The sequence below is a fragment of the Crocodylus siamensis genome, chromosome 14 (genome assembly GCF_052110815.1).
Source record: "Crocodylus siamensis isolate JL-2025a chromosome 14, ASM5211081v1, whole genome shotgun sequence".
Lineage (NCBI taxonomy): Eukaryota > Metazoa > Chordata > Crocodylia > Crocodylidae > Crocodylus > Crocodylus siamensis.
This window is the reverse complement of record NC_143408.1, coordinates 12565308-12584812: the sequence shown is the minus strand read 5'-3', so window position 1 is coordinate 12584812 and position 19505 is coordinate 12565308. Positions and strand designations below refer to the sequence as shown.

General features: G+C 42.1%; 1 protein-coding gene across 9 annotated transcripts in view; it reads right to left on the bottom strand.

Moving 5' to 3' along the window:
- The window catches only part of PKNOX2 (PBX/knotted 1 homeobox 2), an 827020-nt gene that overhangs the window by 393788 nt on the left and 413727 nt on the right, over positions 1 to 19505 (bottom strand). Inside the window, exon 5 of one of the 9 annotated variants that reach the window (XM_090027055.1) lies at positions 17011 to 17148. The exons of the other annotated variants lie outside the window; for them this stretch is intronic. The gene's annotated coding sequence lies outside the window, so the exon portion shown is untranslated. The remainder of the gene's footprint in view (positions 1 to 17010; positions 17149 to 19505) is intronic. 9 annotated transcript variants of the gene reach the window in all.

Here is a 19505-nt window from a genome sequence, read left to right as displayed (position 1 = left end):
ATCCCTGGGCACATAGCCCTGTGCATGCCGATGACTATATGTGACTATGTAGTCATGGAGTCTGGGCAGATGTAGCAGATGGGGCCTGCACCCATGCCTCTTGTGTGCTGGCCTTAGATGCCTGAAAATACAGTCAGACTAAATCTATGACTACTGGGTTTATTTCAAGAAAAGGCCAGACGTGTGTGCACATCTCTTTCAATGCCTGGGTCATTAATTTTAGAAGCTGAGGGTTTTAGGCACCTCTCACCAGAGAGAATTTGAATCTGACGGTCTCTGACTTCCCAGCATAGCACTCGAATCGCCATGCCACAGCTCACCTATTATCCAGCACTTCCTGCAAGATACCTTTTGAAGCTGAGCCACTAACATAGCCACTAGAGAAAGTATATGGAGAACAGTGCAGAGTGGAAAGCTTCTACCTTGCCTTCACTGATGTAGCATGTAATTAAATAGGCTGTTGCCAATGAAAACAAACAAACATATGCCTGTCTGAACTGTTAGTCTGTAATGTGCCACCCTAGATTGCTTTTTGCCTGATTTCAGACTAACATGGCTAACTTGTATAAGAGCGTGATAAAACCCATTTTCTGTTTTATTTACCTGACTATTTTTCTATGGTAAGTTTGATTTCAGAGTACCTGACAATTACGTGCTTATTCCTGTAGGGGTGAGGACTTATATTCTACAAACCAGGAGGCTATGATTCATAAACTGACAGCACTTCTTCTGCCTGAGCAGTAAGGTCTGGTCTGAAGACAGGTTGAACAATTTTGCTAGGACAAATTGTCCCAGGAATAAATATTGTCCTGTTCCTTGTAGACAAGCAGCACAGCGATAGAGGGAAGTTTAGAGCTGAAGGGTATCCCAGTTCCTTAACACGATAGTATACATGTGATCGACCCAGGCTGACCTGGGCAGGCTCACCAAGTGGGTGGACAAGAACCTGATGGTGTTTAACACCGAAAAATGCAAGGTTCTCCACCTTGGAAGGAAAAACCTGCAGCATCCTTATAGGCTTGGCGGTGCTATGCTGGCTAGCGCTATGGAAGAAAGAGACTTGGGGGTCATCATTGACCACAAGATGAACATGAGCCTGCAATGCGATGCTGCAGCTACTAATGTGACCAAAATGCTGGCTTGCATCCACAGATGCTTCTCAAGCAAATCCCAGGACATCATTCTCCCCTTGTACTCAGCCTTGGTAAGGCTGCAGCTGGAGTACTGCATTGAGTTTTGGGCTCCAGAATTCAAAAAGGATGTGGAGAAGCTTGAGAGAGTCCAGAGAAGAGCCACGTGCATGATCAGAGGTCAGGAAAGCAGACCTTATGATGCAGGCTGAGAGCCATGGGGCTCTTTAGCCTGGAAAAGCGCAGGCTCAGGGGTGATAGCTTTCAGGCCTGCAGTGGCTTCACTGTGACTTGAGGGAGCTGCTCAGTTGAAGAGTTTCTCCTTGGCATCAAACTGGCCTGTATTGGGTTTTATGAGCCATAGGTAGACCAGATGGACAGGTTCATGAATAGCAGAGGGCAGAAGAATAGTCACCCCTTACAGCTCTATGTTGGGAATGGCCTTCATAAACATTCTCCATGTTATTAATGGCACCACACTGAAGTTCTTAACAATCTTGATGTACTGGACCTTGCCTAACTACCCAGGGGTTGTGTGCATGAACTGTCCCTATTAGTCTACAATGCCCTGTTATAAAATGGATAGGGCTTTCTTGTGAACTCCAGCATGGTGTGGTGGGCACAGGATGACAATGGATAGCATTATGGATAGCACTGATGCAATTTGAAAAATACATACAAACAAATGTCTCAGTAACCTCCAGTATGTTCAAGAGGTGAAAGAATCTGGGTGCCAAAGTGGTTGGCAACAGACCAGATGCCTAGTGCAGCTCCAAGCTTCCACATGGCTACAGCCATTCATTTTTCATTATCATGGGCGTTTTCCTGTTCGTGGCTTGCCTGGAGTGACACGGCCAATCTGGCAGAGATCTTAAGGAAGGTGACCCTGCTCATCCTGAAGTTTTGCCATCACTGTTTGTTGTTCCATGTCCTCAGGCCTGTATACTCCTATCAGTCACTGCTTCTTTCCCAGGCTGAGAAGCACTGAGAAATGGCTTGTAGGGGGTCTCAGAAAAGTCCATCCTCTGTCGAGTCCTCTTTTCTTCCTCCACTACTAGACTCCAGATCATGGGACACAGCTTCAAGTACCTTTCAAGTACAAGGACCATGGAGCTTTTAGCTGCCATCATATGGCACCCATGTTCTAAAATGATGGAATGTACGGCAAGGTGGGTGACAACTCCCCTGGGACCAGGAGAATCCACCCCGTGAGAAACTGTAGAATAAGGAGATAGTGGACACATCTACATGAGACTTTACTGCTCAGTCGTTACTGCACATTTATTATTTGTATTGGCAAGTACTAAATAAATGGACGATTACCAGAGTTACTGTGTAGTAGCACTGGCAAATGTCTTTTAAGAGATGCTACTGTGCATTAGCCTAATAATACTGTATACTAGTGTATTACATTGTGCTGTGAAGTGCTACAGCACAGTATTATTCTGCTACTGTGCAGTCAGCTTCTCATGTAGACACACCTAGCAGGTAGCCATTCTCTGCTCTCCCTCAGAATGCAATGCATGTAAAACTGACTAGCCATCCTGAGGTGGAGGTGACAAGCCCTACAACTTCAAGAAACAGGGAGCAAAAGCTAGGGGATCAAATACCCATAGAGTTCTGCTGTTTTCACTCAGATGTTCATGGAAGCCTCTGTGGAATATAAGCTGAGAAAGACTTCAGCAGCCCTATTTCCCAGGCCTCTAGCTATGGAAAGGCACAACAGCATCTCATGTACATTTTAAACAGCTGTGAAGATTTCATACATTTGTATGTTACTGACAAGGTCCACAAAAAAGATGGGACTTGAAGGACTTCATACACACATCTCTCTGTATCCTAGGCAGCAAGAAGAACTTCTGTTTAATACCCATGGCAGTTGCACCTGACAGCTACTGAGGTCACAAGTAATATGTGGTAGTTGCAGCTAAATGGTAGCATGTTGACCATGATCTGAGCCTATTTATTGATCTGTACTCCAGGCATACTGACTATCAAACACTGGCTAGCAAAACCAAGATGCTGCCATTCTCTGCCAAGGTAAGTGGACCCAAATCCAACTTCCCCTTTAGGCATCTAATGGGCTACTTATGTACCTACATTTAAACATGTCAGTGACATTTGGGGCTACTTACCAAGATTTTAGTTCAGATTCCTCATCTGATAGGCATAGTTTACACCAAAATCTCCCATTCCCCAGCCACTAGAACATACTTTGAGCAGGGCCAAAAGCACCCTCCACTTCTCCAATTGAAACTGGCATTAGCTTGCAGCTTGCCCACCTGCCCCCATGTCTCCCTCTTTTGATTGCCCAATAAGCCAGCTTCAAGATGCAGTTCAGTATATGTGCCACTGCTATTACAGCACTTTTCTATAAAATAGTGATAGCTATTCAAATCTCATCTAAACTGGGGTGGGGGGGAATGCCACCTAAAATGTGCCCCCCAGCGAAACCCCCTAAAAAGCAGCCTACTAAGCTAAAAGGTGGGAGCATGCTCTCCATGTGTCTAACATCTGCTTATTGTGGTTTTTGTCCAATTCAAATTTCATAATTCTCCAGCTTATGTATTTACCAGGACAATTCTTTTTCTCCTCACAGCTGCCCAGCTGAAGTTCAGCCCTACTGAGCATATCCTAATATACCAAGGATATACCCCATGAGAAACTGTAGAATAAGGAGATAGTGGACACATCTACATAAGACTTTACTGCTCAGTCGTTACTGCACATTTATTATTTGTATTGGCAAGTACTAAATAAATGGACAATAACCAGAGTTATTAACCAAGTACTAAATAACTGGACAATAACCCAAACTGTGCATAAGTGCCCAAAACTGCAGTTATGAGATGTGTGCTTAGCATTTAGGCACATGGGGTATGTCCCCACAAGTGAGAACATATATTTCCACAGAAACAAATATCAGTGGCACATAGTTGTGCCACTGCTAGTGGTCCCTGGGGAACGCCCCAGCACACACATTCTAACATGTGGCAAGCTGCCCCAGGTGGGGTAGGGAAGCCCAGGGCCACCACCTGGACTGGTCCAAGCTGCCTTACCTGGGACCTTGGGGGCCTCCGAGGGCTGCAGCGGCAGTGATTTGGGAGCACAGAGCCTGACCAGCAGGTAGAGTATGGCTCTGGACAGCCAAGCTCTGGTTTCTGGCAGTGCATGCTGCTGCCACGTGTGCTGCAGCACTTTCTTCTCACACATTTTTTTTAACGACAGGATCTCCCAGTGTAAACCCCCCCCCCACTGCAAATTAGCAGCGCGGTGAACATGAGCATGTACAGCATGTGCAGTTTGCATTGCCACAAACTGCATGTGCATGCTCATCTAGACGCACCCATGAAGTATAACAGAATTAAGACTTTACTGAAAGAAGCACAAGAAATGCTAAAAGTTAAGTGTAAAAGTAAAGTCCATCTGTGAAAAACCTACTCTTTTCTTGGGTAAGAATGAAAAAGCAAACTGGCTGCACATTTTGGTATTTATCAAAGTTTTTCTTAAAATTATAATTTCATATGTCAAAATGAACAATGGTTAATCTTTTAAATGCACTTCTTCCTCCCTGTATTAGTGCCACAAAGAAAGGATTTGAAGATGAAGAGGATAAATCATGGAATTAAAATATTTGTCAGAAGCTGCCAGTTTAACTCATATAGCTTTTTCCCTTTCTGACAGGCATAAGTTTAAATTAAATACAACACTGTCCCAGACAGCTCAACTTAGGAAAATTACACTATAAAATTTTGTTTGCAAGTTACGGGAAGAAAATTTTAAACTTGGAATGAAAAAAAGCATAATCCAATGTAACAGAATGCTATAAAACAGATTTTGGAAATTTATATTAGATAGTCCAATTATTTATCAAATAAGACAGTAGTTCAGATAATTTAAGTTAGTGACCTCTGGCAGCAAGCATAACTCCTCACCTCTGCCTGCAGCAGTTCATCTGGAGAACAGATATGTAGCCCAAGCAACAGAGAAGGAGGAGCACCTTCCATTGGTGAAGGAGAAGAAGCAGCGGGTGGTGGTGGTCAGAGACTCCCTTCTGCAAGGGGCCGAGGGAGCCATCTGTCAACCTGACCTCTTGTCTCAGAAAGTCTGCTGCTTGCCCAGAGCCTGGATTCAAGATGTTATGGAGGTATTACTGAGGCTCATCTGGCCCTCTGATTACTACCCCATGCTGCTCATCCATGTGGAAACCAATGATACTGCCAGGGGAGACCCTGTGTGGATCAAAAGTGACAACAAGGCTCTGGGTGCAAGCGTAAAGGGGTCTGGGGCTCAGATGATTTTCTCTTTGATACTTCCAGTCAAGGGAAAAGGCCCAAGCAGGAGTGGGTGCATTCTGCAGATCAAAACCTGGCTGCACAGGTGGTGTTGCCAGCAGGGCTTCAGCCTCTTCGACCATGGGATGTTGTTCCAAGACGAAGGATTGCTTGGAAGAGACGGAATGCACCTGATGAAGAGAGGGAAGTGCATCTTTACAGATAGGCTCACTAACCCAGTGAGGAGAGCTTTAAACTAGGATTGCTGCGGGATGGAGACCAAAGCCCTAAGGAAAGTGGGGAAGTGGGAGACTTGAAGGAAGAGCATTCAGGAGGGATCAACGGGGGAGGTGCTCTCATACTTCCTAAGAAATTAGGGAAATCAACTAGTTACCTCAGGTGCCTGTACACTAATGCACAGAGCCTGGGAAACAAGCAGGAAGAATTGGAAGTCCTCACACAATCACAGAACTATGATGATTGGAATAACAGACACTTGGTGGGAGCTTGTGTGACTGGAGGACTGTCATGGATGGGTACAAGCTGTAAAGGAAGGACAGGGAGGAGAACAAGGAGGAGTTGCAAGTGATGTAAAAAAGATGTATGCTTGCTCAGAATTCTAGTATGAATCTCAAGATAGGCCTGTTGAGGGCCTCTGGGTTAAGGTTAGAAGGGAGCAGCAAGGGTGATGTTGTAGTGGGTGCCTGCTATAGACCACCCGACCAGGAGGAAGTGAGGCTTTCTTCAGACAACTAATGGAAGTTTCCCAGTCCCAGTCCCTGGTTCTCATGGAGGACTTCAATCACCCTGACATCTACTGGGAGGGCAATACAGCAGTGTGCAGGCAATCCAGGAAGTTTTGGGGGTTTTAGGGACAACTTACTGGTGCAAGTGCCAGAGCAGCCAACCAGAGGCCATGCTTTTCTTGACCTGCTGCTTTGACTCGCTTAGGGAACTCATGGGCAGGATCCCCTGGGAAGCCAGTCTACAGGGGAGAGGCGAGCTGGCTATCCTTTAAGGAAGCCTTACTGAGAGTGCAGGAACAAAGCACCCCGATGCACAGGAAAACTAGTAAGTATGGTAGAAGACCAGGTTGGCTTAGCAGGGAACAGTTCAGTAAACTAAATCACAAAAAGGAAGCTTATAAGAAGTGAAACCTTGGACAAGCAGATAAGGAGGAGTATACGAGTATTGCTCAGGCATGCAGGGATCATGTCAGGAAGGCCAAAACACAACTGGAGTAGCAGCTAGCACAGGATATGGAGGGTAACAAGAAAGGTTTCTACAAGTATGCCAGCAGCAAGAAGAGGATCAGGGTAAGTGTGGGTCCATTACTGAAAGGGGCAGACAATCTTATGACAGAGAATGCAGAAAAGACTGAAGTGCTCAGTGCCTTTTTTGCCTTAATTCTCACAGGCAAGGTCAGCTCCCAGACTACTGCACTAGGACGCACAGTTTGGGGAGGAGGTGCGGAGCCAACAATCATGAAAGAACAGGTTAGGGACTGTTTAGAAAAGCTGGACATACACAAGTCCATGGGGCTGAATGGGATGCATTTGAGGGTGCTGAGGAAGTTGGCTGATGAGACTGCAGACCCACTGGCCATCATCTTTGAAAACTCATGGTGATTAGGAAAGGTCCCAGATTACTGGAAAAAGGCAAACATAATGCCCATATTTAAGAAAGGAAAAAAGAAGGATTCAGGTAACTACAGACCTGTTAGCCTCACCTCAGTCCCTGGAAAAATCATGGAGCAGATCCTCAAGGAATCCATTACTAAGCACTTGAAGGACAAGACGGTGATTAGAAACAGTCACCATTGATTCACCAAGGGCAAGTCAAGCCTGACCAACCTGATTGCCTTTTATGATGAGATGACTAGCTCTGTGGACATGGGAACATGATTGGATGTGGTGTACCTTGATTTTAGCGAGGCTTTTGATACCACATTCTCCCAGGCAAGCTAAAGAAGTACAGGTTGGATGAATGGATTTTAAGTTGGATAGAAAAATGGCTGGAGCATTGGGCTCAGAGGGTAGTAATCAATGGTTTGATGTCTACTTGGTAGCTGGTATCAAGTAGAGGACCCAGGGGTCAGTGCTGTGGCCAGTTTTGTTCAATGTCTTCATCAATAACCTGGAAGATGATATAGAGTGCGCCCTCAGCAAGTTTGCAGAGGACACCAAGCTAAGGGGAGTAATAGATATGCTGGAGGCTAGGGCTAGGATTCAGAGTGACCTAGACAAATTGGAGGATTGGGTCAAATAAATCTCATGAAGATCAAGAAGGACAAATGCAAAGTCCTACACTTACGACAGAACAGTCCCATGCACCAGTACAGGCTGACTGGTTGGGCAGCAGCTCTGCAGAAAAGGACCTGAAGGTTACAGTGGAAAAGCTTAATACGAGTCAACAGTTTGCCCTTGCTGTAAAGGTGGTTAACAGCATACTGGGCTGCAGCAGTAGGAGTGTTGCCAGCAGGTCAAGGGAAGTGATTATTCCTCTCTATTCAGCACTGGTGAGGCCACATCTGGAGTACTGTGTTCAGTTTTGAGCTCCCCACTACAGAAAGGATGTGGACAAATTGGAGACAGCCCAGTGGAGGGCAACAAAAATGGTGAGGGGGCTGGGGTACATGACTTACGAGGAGTGGCTGAGGTAACTGGGTTTATTTAGTTTGGAGAAGAGAAGACTGAGCGGAGATATAATAGCAGCCTTCAACTACCTGAAGGGAGGTTCAAAAGAGGATGGAGCTAGACTGTTCACAGAGATGGCAGATAACAGAACAAGGAGCAATGATCTCAAGTTGCAGCAAGGGACGTTTAGGTTAGACATTAGGAAGAATTTTCTCACTAGGAGGGTAGTAAATTACTAAAACACATTACCCAGAGATGTTGTGAAATGTCTGTCCCTGGAGGCTTTTAAGACCTGGCTTAAAAAACAAAGCTTTGGCTGAGATCATCTAGTTGGGGATGGGCCTATTTTGAACAGGGGGTTGGACTAGATGACCTCATGAGGTCCCTTCCAACCCTACTTTTCTATGATTATATGATAATTTGATAGATTTATCCAACACTTGATTCAAAGTTGCTTGTTCTATGGAGTGTAAGATTTGAACATAAGAAGCTAAGCCGTTCATTCTCACAATATCATAGGATACATATTACCATATCCTTCATTTCAGTTTGCAATATACTGGCTGCATCTACATGAGATGCTTTGTACTTATATAAACAATTACTAAATGACTGCTATAGCCAGAGTTACCGCGCAGGAACATTGCAAAATGGCTTTTTCATGAGGCTGACTGCACCGTAGTTCTTTACGACTGCACAGTAGCATCACATCAGGCTTCTTGCCATGCAACACTAGTGTACAGTTGTCACTGGCTACTGCACAGTCAGTGTCTCCTATATATGCAGCCACTGGTAATTAGTATGGTGACAATATAACAATATACTTTCTGTATCAATTAAGGAAAAAGTCGTAAGCATTTATATCATAAAGCTAAAGACCTAAATGTGTCTCCTAAGATAACTTGGATCAGGTTTCTTTATCATACAGGGATGTACTTATACAGATAAGCTTCAATAGTTGTAGTATGAGTGATTATAATAACCATAGATGGTAGTAGTTAATCATATGTTTGTGAATTTATTGAGCAGTTTCAGAAATGTATAACTGTTGGTTTGAATCTCATGAATCCAGCATGTTTTTGCTAGTCTGCAAAGGTTTCTTATAAACAATATTGAAATAAAGTTTTATTCACATAGAAGTCACAGGAAAAACAATTTTTGGGATAGTAAATAAAATTTGTTTCTGACAGGTATAGTACAGTGATGATCAAAACAAAGGGTCAGGCATGGCAGCATATTTCTATTGTGAGAAGTGAATATCTAAAAGCAGAAATTTCTTACTTTACAGTTGTTTTCCTTATGTGAATGCAGGGCAGGATCTAATGATCTGAGGAAATAATATCAACATTACTTCTTACTCCAGGTAGCCAATACACCTAACAGGGAATGCCATTGATGCTATACTTTCTTATGCTTCAATAAAATTTGATTATGTCAATAGAATCTGATCAGTTAAAACTCTCCAGAGCCATGCAAGTCTTTGGGCACACACAGATATCAGAGATTATAATTTAATGAATGCCTTATTAGTTAGGACTATGCAAAACACCTGAGTAGAGACCCAGGACAGCTAAATTAAATAAGCCAAACAAGGATCTGGCTACAATCCAGACAGCTAGAACTATGTCACATGCATCTTTGTGTGAATGTGATCTAAGTTAAAAAATGTATGCTGATCTGAACTAAATCAAATCAAGAAAATTATAGATTGTTTGCAAAGAAGGTCTGGCTAAAGAATGAAGAAAGGATTCTTTTGATGACCCCTTCCAAGCACCAAGTACTATTTCTCCATTTTGCATTAAATAGACATTGGAAAAAAACTGGAGAAGGCACTAAGAGCAGGGAGCAAGGGCTAGAACCCAGGTCACCATCTCTTACGTGGCCTTCCCCACTCTACCAAGAAACAATATTGGACTTCTAGTTGTTCACTGTTCTTCTGAACCCAAATAGCTTTTCCTCTTGGCTACCTACTGGTCCAGCTTCAACAAAAGGATACAGGATGCCATCAGTCCTGCTTGGCCTATATCTTAATGCTAAGGATAGTTTGCTGGGTAGCTGGAGATGGAGTATCAATCTTATACTGGCTAAGAGGGCCTAAAACCTGTGTCTGCTGCTTACTGGGCAAGTGCCCTAATCACTAGGCTATGCCAGCCAATTCAACTGAGGTCCTGAAAAGAGAGTACAGTTAGCTGCTGGCACTGCCATTCCCTTCAAGTGAAAGGAGAAATCAGAAGGAAATCGTACCTGAAAGAGACACAACACCACCGGGTACTGCACTTAGGGCAGTGCTTCTTACACATACCCCTTTGTTAAAGGTCATTCCTAAGGTAAAATCAAGCCCTTGAGGAATACAAGACCAAGGAACTAGAATACTAAATTTAGCCTCAAGCAAATAGAATGGGGAAAGAGATTCCAAATGGGTTGTCTCTGGGCATCAGCCCTGTTTTTTGATTTGTTAACTTACAAAAACAGAGTAAGATATTTTTGGCATGTCACATAATTTTATAAATATGATGGCTAAGAAATGTGCTAATAATAGCTAATAATGATTAAAGTGTTCCACAGATCCATAGAACACATTGAAAACAACTGCTCACATTTACCAAGGGACAAAACCCACTTAGAAATAGACCAAGAACAAAGTAAATTTATATTAACTTTATAAAACAATGAGGTATCTACACATGCACTTTAATGTGTAATAGCTTATTTTACTGCGCATTAAAGTATCACATAAAAAACTGTGCAAATATGTTAATGCACAATAAAATAGGCTACTTATAAAGTGTGTGTTTTTGCTACTGCACATAAGAGCAGTCTAATGAGCATTTATTTAGTACCTCACATTGAAGGTACTAAATTTAATGCATATTAGGACAACTGCATTAATGCACATGTAGACGTGCCCAATATCATCCTTTATATCATAGATTGGAATCTTTAGAAAGTATAACCTGTTAAATAAGTCTGTTAAATAAATCTGAAAAAGTTGTCAGTAGAAAATAATACTCTTTTCATTGTACAAAGTTTATTAAAAGAAATTTTAAAACATTATTGAGGCAGTATCTTTTAAAAGAAGGACATTAAAGGCTTTGGATTGCTTTACTATGTGACTGATCTGGTTAAACTTTAAATCAATATAAATAAATGACTGCCCCTTTTTTAAACAAAGACAGTAGCCAAGGACTCATGAAATCATTCTTATTTATATCATTATATACTAAAACCTTGATTGTATTATGTTATCTGTTAGGGTGACAATAGGGTGACAATATTTGAATCTTAGGGAGCACTGGATTTGCAGCTGAATAAAAGGCTATAACCTTTTTATAGCCTAACAATATATTTTTTATATTTTCCTAACAATATAGTAGTGCTGTAAGATATATAGCTCGTTGTGTAAGAAGAAAGATGCAGCCCACTGGCTATCATTAGGAGATAAAGCAGAAGCAGGACCTTGGAGATGGTGAAGAAATCAGCAAGAAGCTGCAAGTGACCGAAAGAAGCAGGGGTCAGGGTCTTAGGCATGCGCTCATAACAAAAAGATATATAAAGCAGTGAAATGCATAGGCAATTCCATGCTAATGAAGTAAACAATAAACAGGGGTGGAGCTTAAGATGGGAAGGACTAAGGGTGGAGAAAGGAGGGACAAATGTGGGGTAAATGTTAATGAGCATAAACCAAGGTGTATAAATATGGAAAGAACCAATGTTTGCTGCAGCTCCCCGGTTTGTTGGAGCTTTGTTCGAAGCTGTCCCCATTTTGAATAAAACTGTTGATGAGAAATGTGTGCAGGTGATGCGTGATGGCATTGATCCATTGTCTCCTTAGTTGTTGGGTGTCGCATGGTTGAGGTGTAACATTATCTATAGCATTATTTACTAAAACCATTTTACTAAGGCTGTGGGCAAAGGTAATTTTCAACTGCTTTAAAAGAGGAAGATGCATTGCTGCTTGGGATCATGCATCAACAACAGAAGTTAGCTAAACTTTAGGATCATAGAAAAACAGGGTGGGAAGGGGCCTCATGATGTCATCTGTTCCAGCTTCTTGCTCAAGCAGGATCATTCCTGACTATACCATCCCAGCCAAGTGTCTCTCAAACCTGGATTTAACTTTAATCCTGAAGGAAACAGGGTTAAAATTGGAAAGGTTTTGCAACACTACGGGAGCATGCAGACGTAACAGTTATATCATAGCAGCTTATAGCAACTTCATTTGATAGTGATATATTTGTTACATCTGCCTTTACCCAAAGTGAAAGCTATTCATGTCAGCCTGACAGCAGCAATTATTTTTTAGTTATATTGAGAAATATCTTTCTACTGTGCCCTTTAAAACATCACTGAGGTCACTCCTAGTCATATTCCATGTGGAAAGCACCCTCTTTTTCATTCACTTGTGTTATTAAATGATTTTTTTCTGATTTGTTCTGCTCATTTTTGAAGCCATATGAGCATTACTGTTTGGAGTGTTCCCTGGAAGCAGCTTGTGCTTTGAAACTTTCCCCTTTGCCAGTAAAAGAAAAACTCCCTTTTACATTCATAGTCAAAGAACCTGAAAAGAAAAAGATAAACTATCATTTGCAAAAAAAGAACATATCCATGGAACAGAAATTCATGTGAATACAACAAATAAAAACAGCATAAAAACAATTGAGAGCCTCCACTAAGATAAATTATGAGTGAAACACACCAAGAACAGACAGAATGAAAAAAAATTACGCAAATATTACTCCCTGGCCTCTTATCCAGGATCCATTATATGAAAAAGAACAGTAAGTACAGGAGACAATTTCAGATCAAATATGGCCCCAAATTTGGGAATATTTTTAAACATTCCAGTGCAGAGGTGGCCAACCACGTGTGCCATAACTGGCACAGGCAGCCTCTGCATGCAGCACATGGCAGAACTAGGAGGGAGCAGGGAACACAGAAGCAGATAGGGTAAGAAACAGAAAGCACAGCAGCAAATTATGCAGGGTCCACAGGGAAGGGAGCAGAAAGCAGAGCAGCATATTGGACAGGGAAAGGAAGGGGATCAGAGTAGCAGCTGGGAAAGGTGCAGGTTTTAAGTTGTAGGACATCTGCAAAAAAGTTCCCCCCCACACTCGTTCTAAAAAAACCATTTATAAAGAAAACAAATATAAAGAGACACTACAGTGTTTGTATCATGTGCAAGTGCAAGTGAAACTGACCAGTCACCCTGATGAAAAGTGAAATTGAATATAGCAAAAGGAAAATAAACAGCACAGGAAGGTGCTCTTCAGTGGGGTTTTAAACATTCTTTCTATGGCATTATTCTGTTGCATTCTTAACATAACAGTGAGAGATGAATAAAGATAATAAGCAAAAGCCTTCAACATCACTTATTAAATTATCTGAAGAACTAACAGTGAGAATGTTCTCAACAGTGTCATTAGCAAACATCCTCTTTCCACCTTCTCCCATGGATTTTGTGTGGGTGGGGACAGATCTTCAAAAGAGCCTCACATCCAACATCTCCTCAACAGGCTGAGCCTTTTTGGAGAAGTCTGTCCTTTCCTGTATTCATAGGGTTTATGTCAGACACTGGAACACAGTTCATCACAAATATTTCCATCTCCATTGCATTCATCTCCCACATCTCATATAGCTAAGCAATTTTGTCAGCAAATTCAGTAATCAGTCAAATCCCCAGTATGTTTAAAAGAATGGGATAGGTCCGCCAGCTGCAGATATTGGGCCAAATCGCCTCCAAACCGAATCAGCACCTGAAGCTTCGCACAGCCCTACTGGGTACCTAAGTTGTACATACTATTCCAGAATTTTATTGATGTACAGAAGTAAAAACACTTTTCTGCTCATTTCTCCTCTCTTTATACATACAAGGATTATATTAGCCCTTCTTAGCAAAGCATCATAAAAGGAGCTTATATGGAACTGCTTGTCCTTTGTGCCCCCAAGTTCATGAACCCAGATAACCAGGCTATCTAGGCCACACAGGTTCATATGGTTGGAAGACACCAGGAGTCATTTAGTCCAATCCTTTGCATAAATGTAGAATGTGCTATTCCTAGGCCATGTCTCCATGAGACGCTGACCGCACAGTCGTTACTGTTTATACAAGTATTAAATGACTGTGCAGTAACCAGAGTTACTATACAGTAGTGTTGCCAAATGGCTTTTTCATGACGCTGACTGCACTGTAGCTCATTACTACTGTGGAGTAGATCATGTCATGCTTCCTGCCATACGATGCTACTACACAGTAATCTTGGACTACTGCTCAGTCAGCGTCTCATGCAGACACAGCTCTACAGTATCCCAGACAAACGTCCATGCAACCTCTTCTTGAAAACTGCTTCCTGAGAAGCTTTTTCCAGTGTCCTACTATTCTGACAGTAAGGAATCCCCACTCCACAAAAGATTTAATCTAAAACCACTTTGATGCTGTTTAAAGTCCTTGCTTCATGTTCTGTCCTCTGTGGCAAGGGGGAATTGCTGTTCTCCCTCTGCTGTATAGAAGTTTTTCAAAAATCTGAAAACTGCTGTCATGCAGCTACCTTTTCTCCAAAATAAACATACCTATTTCTCTCAACTTTCCTCATACAGCTTGCTTTCCAAACCCTTTATCACTTGCCTTTGGATCCTCTCCATTTTTTCCACATCCTTCTTAAGACTGCAGAACTGCATATAATATTGTAGCTGAGGTAAAACCAGCACTAAGCAGAACAGCATTTCTCACCTTTAATATGTTACCTACTACATTCCTGTTAGTGTAGCCCATAATTGTATTACTATTGTTAGCACATTGCTGGTTTATGTTCCATCAGAACCTAAGATCTTTCTTAGAAATGCTGCCACCCAGCTAGTCATCTCCCATACTGTATCTGTGCATTTTGTTCTTTTTTTCTGTTGTTTTCTTTTTACCTTACATTGATCTTTGTTGAATTTCACTATGTCAGTTCCCCAGTCTATCAAACTTTCTTTGCATCCTAATCATTTCCTCCCAAGTACTTGCCAGCCCTCTTTTGTGGGGTTGATCAGGAAGCTCTCTTTTCCTGCATCCAAATCATTTTCGAAAATTTAGAAAAACACCGGACCCAAAACAGACCTCTGTAGAATGCCACTTAAAACTTCTTGCCATTCTGACATCAGTCTACCTATAGTTACTCCCTGATTCCAGTTATTCAGCCAACTATGTATGCACTAGGGGTGCACTGACAGAGCTTTTTTGGGCCGATACTGATGGCCGATTTTTAATGAGCCACATTGGCCAATACTGATCCGATTGCCAATATGCAGCTGGGCAGCTTGGAGAGCGGCATCCGGCTGGTAAGTCTATTATGGGAGAAGGGGGAGGGGGGAGGGAAGGGAGACTGGGGGGGCAGATTGAGACCCCCATGGTGAGGGAGGGAATGGGGCAGGGGCAGGGACAGGGCATGGAATGGAACCATGGCTCATTTGGGGGGTCACGGGGGGGGCAGCTCCTGCAGCTACATGTACTGCGGGAGAGCATGGGGGGTGTATGCTTCCAGATCGTGTGCAGGGCAAGGGCAAGGATAGGCTCTTGCTGTGGGCTGGGGGCCAGGGGCTCTTCCCAGTGGAGGGGTGGGCCAGGCTGTGCTCAGGGAGGGCAGTGGCAGCACTGGGAGGGAGGCTGTGGGTGGGGGCTACAGCCATTCCAAAATTCACCATAGCCCCCCTCTGCTGCCCACCCTGAGTGCATCCCTGGCCCAGTATGCTTCCTGCATTTGCCTCATTCACCAAGTTGGTACCTGTCAAAGAATAAAATTAACTCGGATTGGCAATAAAATCATGTAGGTTATTTCTTCCCGAGATATTTAAAACTGATTATTTTATAATTTGTTTCAGTAGCTCCTCAGATATTGAAGTCAGGCTAATCAGTCTATGATTCTCCAGTTCCTCCTTTTCCCCGTTTTTAAAGAGGGGCTTTCTCAATTCTCTGGGACCTTGTTTGTCATCCATGACTTTGTGAATATTGCTGCCAGTGACTCAAGAGATTTCTCCAGGCAGGCCTTCAGCATCCTGGGATGAATTTGAACAGGCCCTACCAATTAACAGTCATTCACATTTATAAAGACCTCTCAGATGTGATCTTTAAGTATCATGATCCTTAGCTTTCCCCCTTCATTTATGCTGTTTTGTTAGCTAGTTGGGCATGTTCTTTTGTAGAGAAGATTGAGACAAAGTAGTCATTGAGCAGTTCTGCCTTCTTTGTATCTTCCATTAACAGATCACCCTTGCTATTGAGTAGTGGACCCACAGTTTCCTTGGTCTTTCTTTTCTGCCCAGCATACTTATAGAACCCTTTGTGGTCTTTGATATCGCTTATCAGTTTTATCTCATTTTGGTTTTGCTTGAGGATTTTGTACCTGAACTTTCATATTATTTCTTGGTATACATCCTCAGTGGCTTGCCTTTCTTTCCATTAACTGTTTCTCTTTTGATTTTGAGCTAAGTAGCTTCTTGTGTAGCCACATTAGTCTCTTTGCAGTTCTTCTTATCTTTCCACCATGTTGGAATGGCTTATTGTTGAGCCTCCAATACTACATCATTCAGGAACTGCCAACCCTCCTGAGTCCCTTTATCTTTCAAGCTGTCTGCCTGTGGGACTTTATCTGCTGTTTCTCTGAAATGGATGAAATATGCCCCTTTAAAGTTCAGCATTCTTGTTTTGCTAATCTCATATTCTCATTCTTAGAGTAACAAATTATATCATATCATGATCACTCCCCCCCATGTTTTCTATCACCTTCACCAAAAAACTCCCTTATTATTCATGACAAGATTCAAGATGGACAAAACTGTGCTTGTATCCTTAACTTTCTGTAATAGAACCCTGTCTTCTATATATGCTGAGAAGTTACTAAAAAACTTCTGCTTTCTTGTATATTCTTTGAGCAGATATCAAGAACGTTAAAATCTCACACTGATACTGTCATAAGTTTTAGATACACTTGTTACCTGCTTGAAGAATGCCCCATCCACATCTTCTTCCTGATTTGGTGGTCTATAGTAGATCTCCATTATATCACTATTGTTTTTTACCCCCTTTTTCTTCACCCAGACACATTCAGATTTGCTGCTTTCTTCCTCTTTGACCTGAGAACAAACATATATGATCTTGACTTATAATTCAGTACCACCTTTTTGTCAGATTTATCCTTCCAAAACAAGGTATACCTCTCAATGTTGATATTCTAATCATAGGATTTATCCTACCAAGTTTCTGTAATGCAGTTTTCTTTATATACTGTGACTTCTAATTCATCTTGTTTATTCCCCACACTCTTTGTGCTTGCATATATACTGAAGATGCTTTGTAGCCTTGGATCTCACTGCCTTTCTTCTCACATATCTTTTTGCTGCACTGTGTTGTCCCTCCTTCAGAATTAGGACTTATCTTTCAGTCCCAATCCTTCAGTGTTGAATGCTCGCTTGCCATTGGGTTTTCTTTACTAACAGCCTTAGGACCTAGTTTAAAGCCCTCCTCACCAAATTAGCCAAATACTGTCTTAAGATGCCTTTCCCATTCTTCTCCAGATGGATCCCAGTTCTAGCAGAACATATCAGCTAATTCTCAAAGAATTTAAGGTTTTTCTTTGAAAGTCACCATCACCTTCTGAGCCATGCATTTATTCCATGATGCAGTGGTCTCTGCCTGGGCCTTTACTGTTGATGAAGAGAATTGATGAGAATAGAAACTGCATAGCAAACTTCTTTATCTTCCTGCCTAGAGCCTCATAGACTCCTCTGATCTGTTCAGGGTCATTCCTGGCAGTATCATCAATAGCGCATGGACAAGCAGGAAAGTGTAGTGTTCTGAGAGATGAATGAGTTCCAGTACTCTCTCCCTAATGTCCTGAATTCTCTCTCTGATGTCCTGAATTCAGGCAACAGGTATACAGCACATCTCATGATACTCCAGATTAGGACAACAGAGAGATGATACCATCCCCTTCAAATGGGAGTTCCTGACCATCTCTAACTCTTCACCTTCATTTGGTGATCACAGAACCCCCATTCCTTGGGCCATACATCTTTGATCTTCTGGTCTGTAGGCTAGGTTTTTTTTATCTTTGCCATCTGTTGTTTCCTCCAGAAGTATTACCACCACTTTCTATGCAGAAACTCAGAAACAGCTCCTTAGTTCAATCTGTCTCTCCTGAATTTTGGTGTTCCTCCTGCTGGCATTCACATACTGCCACTTGTCTTCCTCGCTCTTCAGCTTCTCCTGCACCATTCTTTCATGATTACTATCCAGGGGCTCTTTTTTCATCTCTGATACTGTGCAGCATTGTGCATCTTACTCCTTGGACCGTCTCTTTTCATATCCTCACCAGCTTGCAGTTGATGCACATGAAGTCAGCTCTTCCTTCAGGGAGGAACACAAACAAAACATGTCCAGTGCAGGTTACAACAGCTGTTTCACCATTTCCCATCTTCATTTCCATTGAAACTTCTTAGGCAGCAAAATGAAAAACTCCCACCTTCTCCTAACTCTCTTCTCAGGGAAACTCCCAGACAAACTCACTCTGATGGTTTCCCTCTTTTTGCTGCCCACTGTATTCCTAATAAGGCTGCTTGGCCTATGCCTTTATTCCAGAATAAAACTTGCTTGGGTCATAAATGGTTCTTATTTATGCTCCAGTCACTCTCTTGGCTGTCTTGTCTTTATCATTTACTACACTGCCAATCTTTATCCATAATTTTCATCCACAGTGGTTTTATATTAAATTCCATATTATTGGTGAATATACTGAATAGTAGAGCTCTCAATGGAATTACAAGCTCCCAGTTCCAATCTCAGATAGTTATTTTCAATTATATGTTTGGTTATTTAGAATCACTGTTTTGCTGGAAGGAAGGCTAGCATTTTTGTGAACCAGAGCAAGAAAGCAATGTATTAAACAAATATGATTACATGGACTTGTCAGATATGTGACACATCTCCTGAAGTCTTCTAATCTGGACTAGATGCCTCTTTTGAACATAAGTAATCAAAAGTAATAGCAGAGGTGATATCTTTTATTAGACCAACTAGATATTTGCAAAAAAAATCCTTTATTTGCAAGCTTTCAGGTACAGGCACCCTTCATCAGGCAGGTTGTAAAAGTTCTCCTAGGTAGAAATGAAAATTCATATTTCACAGGCATTCTGAAACTGTGGTAAAGTCTCCTGTTTGGAACTGTTCACTTTGTCCAGATAAAGCTCAGAGAAAAGTTGGAAAAGTCTTTTTACTTCAAAGTTGTCTGGTGGTAAGCAGGATATAGAATCATATATCCTTCTGGGTATGATATTTCATATTTTACAGAAGAGTGGAAAGCTGGACTGCTCCTCTGGGTAGGAATTATTTTTGACCCTTCTCCTGCCTTTGTTTGAACTAATTTGCATTTTAACAGAGCAAAGAGATATCTCTCCACAAAAGAGATTCCTGCCCAGAAGAGCATTTCATCTTT